Source organism: Ornithodoros turicata, chromosome 3 (genome assembly GCF_037126465.1).
Source record: "Ornithodoros turicata isolate Travis chromosome 3, ASM3712646v1, whole genome shotgun sequence".
NCBI classification, from domain to species: domain Eukaryota; kingdom Metazoa; phylum Arthropoda; class Arachnida; order Ixodida; family Argasidae; genus Ornithodoros; species Ornithodoros turicata.
The window spans coordinates 70,692,477-70,702,821 of NC_088203.1; the positions used below are offsets into that span (position 1 = coordinate 70,692,477).

Here is a 10,345-nt window from a genome sequence, read left to right on the forward strand (position 1 = left end):
GAGAAACGCGCAAACACGGACGTAACCGCCGTGACAACTCAGCACGTCAACCTGCCTCCCTTGTCGTCAGTCCTTGTGACCGCTACGTGCGAGAGAGCACCGACTGGCTGTTTGTTGGCTGAAGGCAACACGCAACTTCTCCTCGAACGAGGAATTGGGATTGCAAGAGGAATTGTGCCCGTAAGAAACGGAATATTCGAACTCCTGGTCACAAATTTTCGCCCGGAGCCACAACACCTGGCGAACGGCACGAAGATAGCCGTCATCGTAGACCAATACTCCACCACGGATGTTTGCCTGATGGACACTGCTCGCATCGCGGTCACCACGGAGCACGAGGCCGAACATTTCGACGTCAACCCTCAACTCAATACAACTCAAAAGCAAACCCTTCTCCAGATATTCAACGATTTCAGTGACTGCTTCGCTGCATCGTCGAAAGTAAGACAAACGCCCATTGCGAAGCACCGCATCATCGCCGACAAAAAGGCCCGTCCAATTCATCGCATGCCGTACCGGGTCTCCTGCAAAGAGCGAGAAACGATCCGAACGCAAGTAGAAGAGATGCTAAGAGATGACATTATCCAGCCATCGACCAGTCCGTGGGCATCGCCGGTGGTACTAGTGAAGAAGAAGGACGGAACACTCAGGTTCTGCGTCGACTACCGGAAACTCAATGAGATAACGAAGAAGGACGTCTACCCGTTACCGCGCATCGACGACACGCTCGATCGCCTTCAAAACACAAAATATTTCTCTTCCGTGGACCTCAAGACGGGGTACTGGCAAATTGAAGTCGACGAACGGGACCGTGAGAAGACTGCCTTCGTCACTCCGGATGGACTTTACGAATTCAAGGTTATGCCTTTCGGCCTTTGCACAGCACCAGCGACGTTCCAGCGTGTTATGGATACAGTTCTCGCCGGGTTGAAGTGGCAAACCTGCCTGGTGTACCTCGACGATGTTGTCGTCTTCGCAAGAACATTCGAAGAACATGTTGAACGGCTAAAGCAAGTCCTCGAGGCTATCAGAACTGCAGGGCTGACGTTGAAGCCTCAGAAGTGTCGATTCGGCTACAAGGAACTCAGATTTCTCGGCCATCTCGTGAGCAGCGACGGCGTACGCCCCGACCCCGAGAAGACGGCGGTCATCGCAAATTACCGTGTTCCTTCTAACGTGAAAGACGTTTGAAGCTTTCTTGGCCTTTGCGCCTACTACCGACGGTTCATTGCGAACTTTTCAAGAATTGCGTCACCCCTGAATGCCCTCACGAAGGACGGATCCACGTTTATCTGGAGTGAAGCCCAGCAACAGGCGTTTGATGAATTGAAGACGCGTCTACAGACCGCACCCGTGCTTGCCCACTTCGATCCAAAGCCGAAACACAAATACACACCGACGCAAGCAACGATGGTCTAGGAGCCGTGCTCCTTCAACCTTACGACGGCGTCGAACGTGTCACCGTTTACGCAAGCAGAAGGCTAACCAAGGCAGAGCAGAACTATTCGACGACCGAAAAAGAGTGCCTTGCACTCATATGGGCCATCACAAAGTTGCGCCCCTACCTGTACGGACGGCCGTTCAAGGTGGTAACAGACCACCATTCTCTGTGCTGGCTGGTATAAGGGACCCCTCAGGACGCCTAGCGAGATGGAGCCTCCGATTACAGGAGTATGACGTAACCGTCACTTACAAGTCAGGAAGAAAACACAACGACGCCGACTGCCTGTCCCGAGCACCACTCCAGCGACAGGACAACAGCCTCGAGGACGACGACGCCTTCCTCGGTCTAATGAACGCGACTACCATGTCTACCAAGCAGTATAACGACCCCGAATTGAAGACACTCGTCGACTATCTGCAGGGCCGCGCCGACAATGTTCCTCCCATCTTCAGAAGATCACTCCCAAGTTTTTCCCTACGTAATGGTGTTCTCTACAAAGAAAACCACGCACCACAAGGCGCTACGTGGCTTCTCGTTGTGCCTGGGGACATGCGCACCGAGATTCTTGAATCCTGCCACGACGAACCGTCATCAGGTCATTTGGGATACAGCCGGACACTGGCCCGAATAAGGGAAAAGTACTACTGGCCAAAACTGGCCAAGACCGTACACCACTACGTAAGGACGTGCCGGGAATGCCAACGACGAAAAACGCCGCCGGTACGACCTTCTGGGTACCTTCAGCCAATCGCACCGCCGTCGGCGCCGTTCGAGCAGATTGGGATGGATCTACTCGGGCCCTTCCCACGTTCGTCTTCCGGAAATCGTTGGATAATCGTCGCCACCGACTACCTGACACGCTATGCTGAGACTAAGGCACTTCCACAGGGCACAGCAACAGAAGTGGCGAAGTTTTTCATAGAGAACATCGTACTACGGCACGGAGCTCCGACCGCCTTAATCACTGTTAGGGGAACGGCATTTACAAGCAGGCTAACACAAGAAATCCTTCGACTCAGCCACACCGCTCACCGGAGGACAACGGCGTACCATCCGCAGACGAATGGACTCACCGAACGCCTAAACAAAACCCTTGCAGACATGATTTCGATGTACGTCGACGTCGAGCACAAGACATGGGACGAAATACTGCCTTACGTCACGTTCGCCTATAACACGGCTGTCCAGGAAACAACGGGATTCACACCGTTCCGCCTTGCACACGGCCATGACGCATCGACTGTGCTAGACGCGATGCTGCCCCACGAACCCAGTGATGTGGAAAACGACGCTCTGGACTTCACACAGCGAGAAGAAGAAGCCCGCCAGCTGGCCAGACTACGGATTGGTCAACAACAACGCGTCGATGAAAGAAGATACAATTTGCGCCGACGAGACGTACGCTTCAGTCCAGACGACTTGGTATGGGTTTGGACGCCGATTCGACGACGAGGCCTGAGCTAGAAGCTACTGAAGCGGTACTTCGGTCCCTATACAAAGTACTTCGACGCATTGGCGACCTGGATTACGAAGTGGTACCTGAGGGCAGCGTTCCCTCTCGACGACCCCCGAGGACTGAAATAGTTCACGTCGTTCGACTCAAGCCGTACTACAGCAGGTAGCGCTGAAGACTGGCTGGAAGGAAACAACATGAAAAAAAAGGAGAAGAAACGGCATCGAGACGATGCCTCGTCTACGGAGGGGGCAATGCCACGAATCATCATCGCGAAACTTCCAGGGCAGGCACGAAACGGTACATCTCATCCCGGCGCATGCTGAAGAAGCAAGAAGCTTCCAGACACATCGCCTGCTCTCTGGCAAACGCACGTGCTGTTTCTAGACTTTTCGGCGCGACGCTTAAATGCTTGTGCGCTCCAAGATGGAGCATTCATTCTTTGGACTCACTTGTGTTCAGAGAGCTATCACTCTTGTGTTTTGCTACCAAGTAGTCTAATAAACCGTTCGCTGTTTATTCGACGACTCGCCGACCCATTTCGCTTCGTGACAATACTATAGCGACTGAAGTCACGGGGCTTTCGCCTCGTCTTCATCAAATCGTTGTGGCTTCCACACACGGATTTTCGTGTGTCCTCCGCTTAAAAGGGTGACATTTGAGACACAACCCCCCGCCAGCAAACACCAATCCCAGAAGCCCGGTCCAAACATCTCCAACTCATGGTTGGCCTAGTTTGAATTTAGACCGAACCACTCACCTCCTAATTGTCCGCCCACTACTCGGTACTTATGGGTAACGGACCAAGCTGTCAACCCGTGCACCATGCAACTTTGGACAGTGCATCTTCCTTGGCCCACTCTACTGATTTATTAACAGCGAGCATCTGGTCGCGAAGACCCCCTGAGACGTCAAGTGTCCCCCGTCCAACGTGCCCTCCCCGAGTCTCTGTCGGGTGGCTATTGCACTGAGTTTGAAATGCACAATATTCGCGGGGTTTCTAAAATGTACAACTCTTACATAGGTTATTACATAAAGCAAATGCGAAGTCGCTTCCATTCTGTTGCAAAGCGTCGACACTGTACAGTACAAACGTAACTGAAGGTAGAGTTCACAAGCAAAGTCCCACTACACTTGCACTCTATACACTGTAAGAAAATATTCCGTTTCAAAACGGGAACGAATGCTGCTATCCGTTGATGCCAGCCAAGTCCCCATAGTCTTCCGTTACGGCTCTGATGGTAGATGGCGAATGTACAGGAATGCACCCGTAACTGAGAAAAACGGTGTTGAGTCTGTTGTGAACTGCCAACGGCTACCACTCAGTAAATAGTACATCATCACCGAAGTGCCGTTTGGGCAAGGTACTGCTATATATCAGTAAGTATAGGAAACTGTACTCGTGATGTGCCTCTTCATTACGACAGCAATTCACTAATTATAATGACGGGGCCCTGTGCAGTAATGAAACGATGATTCCGCTTTAAAACAGGGATAAATGCTGTCGACCATGATGCTAACTGGTTTCCTGTTGTTTTCCTTTACAGTCCTTATGATCAATGCGAGATGTCCAGAGATTTTGTTTCATTGTTAATTGTTCAATTCTCATGTTTTGTGTGTCCAGAGAGGATAGCTTTTCAATAATAACCCTTTATTTTTGAAATTACTGGAAAGACTACAAATAACTTGTGCATGACTTTGGTGGTGGAACATTTGACCGCTATGTATCACATGAGCTGAAAAGAAAAGAAAGTATTACTGAGCCTCCTTAGTCATAATACTTCCACAACAAATTAAATTATTTGATGAATAAAGAAATGTAATATGCTCGTAGGAAGCATTTACAACTTACATGTTCCCACTTCTTGCTATATTCATCTGCTGCCCTCACTGCCTCACGCATTTATGTATGGAGCCCTCTTGATTTTTTTATGCCTGCTGGCTCCCTTCGTTCTCAATGATACCAACCAGGTGCCTAAAATCACAACCAATTAATAAAATTTCCTTATGAGTATTCAAAATAATTGCATGAAATATTCTTAGTTTCACATGGTGTAATGATCAGGACAATCACTCCATTTCTCTACCAACTATTCCAAATAAGTTTATGAAGAACACTACACGTCCACCACTGCAAGTGGCACAACAAATTTCTGAGCACATAGATAGGATTTTTTTTTCATCCGTGAAACATGCTTATGAGCATAGTTCAGCATGCCAGAGACACCACCATATGCGGAGCATATGAATGTCTCTGAAAGGTTAGCAGTTGATATGGCCTCTGCTATACGTATGTGTTACATCACCTGCTGTATTTACTGCAGTATGTATCGTACCAGCCGAGTAAATATGTAGTATAATATAAGGAGGGTTCTTGCGAGACAGGCCCGCAGATAATCTAAGCTAGAGCAATATCTAACCTTCCAAACCAGTTTTTTGTTACTCTACTACATCACGTGAGTTTCAAAATGCTATATTTTACCAGTATGTGATATGCTCTCCTACAACATTTCAATGAATGTCACAACATTTTTTTTATATCTGCTGTACTCTATCCAGGTAAGCCATGCAAACAGCAAATATACCTGTGAATAAATATCAGGAGTGCCTCCTACCTACAATGGATATGCAGGGCCATGACGCTGCCATGTGTGCCACTTCCTGTCGTTGAGAGGGAAGCAGAACATTGTCTGCTTCCAATGCATCAAGTACTGTCTTGCTGAGGCTCTCCCAAGGGTAATAAATTCGTGAGAGCAGAGGCATTTGTGGGATTGGTGAAGGTGCACTCACACATGTTGACTGATCTAAACAGGAAAGCAAAACAAAAAATGGCACTTAAAGCCCCAAGCAAGAGGGCAAAGTGGCATCTGGAGATGTATGCACTATACCTTGTTTCCATAGTCCATTTTTAACAATGAAAATGTCATCGAGGCATTTCTCAGCACCAGCAACCACACAGCGAAGTGATAGCTCATCCATTAAATGCACCTAGAAACAAATAACTGGTGTTACAAAGATTTTTAGAACAACAATGCAATTGAAGCTCATACGAGCATTATAAACGTTATAACAAAAGTGCCATACCTGTATGTCGCCTTCCTGACAAATTCGCTGACCCACAGCAACTCTGATCAGAGTTGTACGTAACTCGTTACAAGTAACTCGTTACCCAGTAACCAGTTACTTTTTTCGGTAACGAAGTAACGACCTAGTTACTTTTCTGAAAATTGTAACTAATAACGTATTCAGTTACAAAAATCGGTAACTCGTTACTCACGTTACTCGTTCCTTTCCTTCGTTTATGCTCGGCTTCAACATGGACGACATGGTCAGTTAGTATGTGGAAATTCCCGAAATCTCTACGCTTCTAACACGAGGTGACCTGACCTGGATGTTCAGCTCCTGGGAGCCTCTGGTCGACAGTCATTCTTTTGTTGAGTCCTGAGGTGACCGGCATGACGAATGCAGCAACACTTCCGGGTCGTGTCATTGACAATGAAAGCATTCTTGGAAAAATACCCTGGATTTGTTTGTGGGTGTGGTGTGTGGGTGTTATCTCCAAGCAGCTGCCAATGGATATACTAGAGTAACTAAGCTGGCCGAAACTCGGATCCTGAGATGGCATTGTCAATCTCTGCTAATTCGCCGTGTTGTTGTAAAGTGGGTCCACCGGACGTGGACCACAAAATCCCGGATTTATGATATGCAGCTTACGCGCGTCATTGACCTAGCAGCGTAACCCGGGAAGAAACCTTAGTCCCCGTATTTTCGCTCCCACCTCCACACTTGTGGGCTCCACTGAGGATCACTCGTTGGATTATAAGATGGCACAGACGATAATCACGTGAGTGTGGCCTGGGTTGGACGAGACGTTCAGGGTGAAGGCGGCAAAAGGTGACGGGAATGTAGTATTTTAGTGTCTTCTTTGCCTTCCCAAACTAAAATGGCCGAGTGCATCCCACTCGTCGTATTCGAATTTGGAGGAGCGTGCTCAGGTAAGCGTCTTGAATATTTTAGTTAGCTGTAGCAGTTACCGTATCGAGGATTACACGTTAAAGGCACTGCTTTCCATGAATCAATCGAATACCTCGTGGAGCCAATGCCGTGTTGTGAGGCCAGAGAACCTTTGTTGATTTGGTGGCTAACAACGGGAGGGAGGGGGGGGGGTGTTGTTACTGAACGAAAAGAAAGGTTAGCCATGCAAAGTACCAGCTTATACAACGGCTTGTAGACGTTGCTGTAGCATTTATCAGTTTTATCAGAACATATCGTATATATCACATATTTATCTGATCATAAACGCACAATATCGCGCTGACGTCGTGTAGCCTCCTAACCGTGGTGCCAAAATAAGGGAATAAAAGCAGCTGTTGACCTTGAATTCACAGAACAACAAAAGAAGGAAAGTCAGCCTCGCTACTAGTCAGGCGCATCCAACACATGCATCAAACAAATGTGGCTGTATTTGATGCAACCATGCATTTCCACAGCAATTTTTCAGTCTTGCCACACAGGCTCTCTCGAGCAAACGCACCAAAAATAACCGATGGCCATTTCGCGTACCAACTATTCTTCAAAGTGAATTCCATGGAAATTGTCGGACCAAATAAAGCACGTGTCAATTTTGACATGGTTGTGGCTCTGTAATAGCATGGTAACGTAAAAGTAACTCGTTACTGTCGAGTAACGGGAACGCGTTCCTTTTGTTACTTTGGTAACGGGTAACGTATTTAGTTCCTTTTTTTTCGGTAACGTGTACAAGTCTGACTCTGATTCGCTCCTGAAGACATGTTCTCTACTCCTGATCTTCAGAAACGTCTAGTAAAAAAAGAAAGAGAAAAAGCAGCAGCATTGAGCAAGCTCTGAAAACCACACACATATAGAGCAATCACTGTAGCACGCATAGGGAAATATATGTACCTCTCATATGGCACTTTCTGTGTCAGAAAACTAGAACTTAGTAAGCGAAACCAGAAGTATCGTATATATTTTGCAAAAATTTGGTTAAACAGACTATATATACCTCCATAATCATGGTTGAGCAGTGATATCCTGAGGGAGACAACAATAGAGTTTATTACTTCATAAGCTGAATATGGATGACTGTCCATTAATTCTGAGGGTCACACACAACAATATTCACTTGTACCTGAGATTCAAGATGGTATAGCCTGAGGTCTAGTAGGAAGCTTGATGGCGTCATGCGAAAAAGAAAAATTGGCATCACCTCCGGGCCAGTTTCCACAAAGATGTGTAACAGTTTCCCATAGCACAGGTTGTACTCGTCTCTATAGACCACAAGATAGTGTCCTGTTGTATGTTGAGTCCCATGAATAGTGACTGTCGAAGCACACAAGAAGGGGCTGTCAACTCACAGTGCACGATGCATCTGTGATGAGGTGACGTTTTCAGCGTGCAATATGTGCTTCCTCACTGTCCACACTGCTGGCTGCAAGAAGGCAGAGAGAAAAACTTTTGAGACAATACTTTTTGTGTTGAATGTGTTGGCATTTCGTCAGGATGACACCTGGAGGAATTGGTTCTATAGTCCTTAGAAGCAGCATTACGTCCCTCTATGGTGCAAGGAACACCACTTGCAAAATCTTCATCTGATACCAGATGGTCGAAAAGAGCTCGACGAGATGAAAATTTCTGCAGGAACAAAGTGCACCCGTATATCACCTACCAAGAGAGTGCAAAAACGGGATCCATTTATGTACAGCCTTCAGCTGTGCGAGCAGGAAACTGTTACTGGTGAAAATTTTGACGCCGCTTTGACTAGTGAAAGGTACATTTGTCTGGAAAGACTGTGAAATGTGACCTCTTTGATGAATTGTAAACTGTAGAGGATTGCAATTTTGCAGACAGGAGGCCTTCCTATAGTGCAAATGCAACAGATTTCAATGGAAAGTATAACAGGCCATATCGGAATGATATCCACTTTGGAGATTGGGACACCTTCAGGTGAACCTTCCACAACAGAGGAATTCTGTTTACTCCAGTTCCAAGGGGGAAAATAGAGTCACAACATTGATCAATTTTTAGTGCGAGATCACAGCAAAACAAATTATTTCAGTAGCCTCCCCCTGAACGACTGAACGTTAGGCAACTCTTTACGTTTCTACTTATGATCCACACACAGTGACGCACACAGACACTGCTCTCCTGCTGTTGCACACCGTTGCTGAAACGCGTCTGCAACGAAACAATTTTTTCAACCATGCTTACAAGTGGTGCTTATTTGACCTGGTATAGCAGTGGAACAACGAAACAGAGTTTCAACTCACCTTTGCTTTGCGGGGGGTACAGTCGGCCAAAGACCAAACACTAGATGCACTTCCAAACACTTAAAACTTCACGGAGCGTCTCATGCGTCTACGACATGGTCTACGAGGAAAGAATTTCGCGGGCTTCCAGTTAGCGGCTCAGGTGACAATGCTGTATTGCTCCGCGTTGCGCACTTGCTGACGGCGAGACGCCGGCGTCCTTGAGCATGGAGGAAGGAAACACAGGAGCGGCCCTTCCAACTTTTTGCCATCGAGACGGGCGTGCCAGCTTCGCAATGCTTTCTGGGATGCTCCTGTCTACCATGTGACCGCTCACGTGACCCCAAGAGCATGCGCAGGCCAGCTGTCACAGCAGACGACGGGAGTCATGATTGTCTTGCAGCTCAGATATCTGCATTGTGATGAACGCCGCACGCTTTATTTGTGTGTGTTCGGAGGTTTACTCTTGGTTTACCTACAAGACCGGTACCGGTGTCAGGGTCTGCAGGACAACCACGTGGGACTAGAAACATCATTCGTGGCAGCGATGTTTGCGTGGCGACGTGGGCACGTTTTGTGTGTTTGTTGCTGAAGTGGTAAACCATGCCAGTAATCAAATTTGTACAACAATGGAGCAAATCAATCGAATCTGCAGCTGTAGCACAGCGGCAGCTTGCAAAGGAACGATTCAAGATGACTCTCTCACAGACAGGGGTACGAAACAACCGGTCAAGTACGTGCTTACGAATGAAACCTATTCCCGTGGCAGAGCTGTTTTCTGTTGAACCACAGCCGCAACCGCGGTAAGAACACGTTAACAGTACGTTGTTTTTGCAGTAGTGTTCACATTTTAAGAGTAAATGACTTTGGAAAAGCATAAAAGCACAAAAAGCAGCGCGAGCAACAAAGCGTTGCCAAACCGAAACTTTAGAGAGGATCACGTGGTGGACAGGAAGTAATGTCGGTTTTGACAGGAGCGACCGCCAGAGGGGTCCCACGGAAATCTGCTCGAAACGGCCGCTCCTGTGTTTCCTTCCTCCATGTCCTTGAGCCTGCCACATTCATCCGAGCAAAAAGTTACGCCCGAATATCGCGATATCACTGTTGGATCGTTTAAAAACTGTAAATATGTGCTTCGCTGAAGACATGTATCGTCTTCCATATTTCTGCTAGTATAACCGT

General features: G+C 47.4%; 2 long non-coding RNA genes across 2 annotated transcripts; both read right to left on the reverse strand.

Annotated features, from left to right (window-relative positions):
* Positions 1-4,793: 4,793 nt before the first annotated feature.
* Positions 4,794-5,870, reverse strand: LOC135387278 (uncharacterized). Its single transcript, XR_010421006.1, has 3 exons — positions 5,786-5,870; positions 5,513-5,701; positions 4,794-4,872 (listed from the first exon to the last, which is right to left on the reverse strand). It is a non-coding gene; the product is annotated as an uncharacterized LOC135387278 (long non-coding RNA).
* Positions 5,871-7,659: 1,789 nt separating this feature from the next.
* LOC135387279 (uncharacterized) lies at positions 7,660-9,440 on the reverse strand. The gene is made up of 4 exons (XR_010421007.1): positions 9,185-9,440; positions 8,047-8,346; positions 7,921-7,949; positions 7,660-7,715 (listed from the first exon to the last, which is right to left on the reverse strand). It is a non-coding gene; the product is annotated as an uncharacterized LOC135387279 (long non-coding RNA).
* Positions 9,441-10,345: the final 905 nt, after the last annotated feature.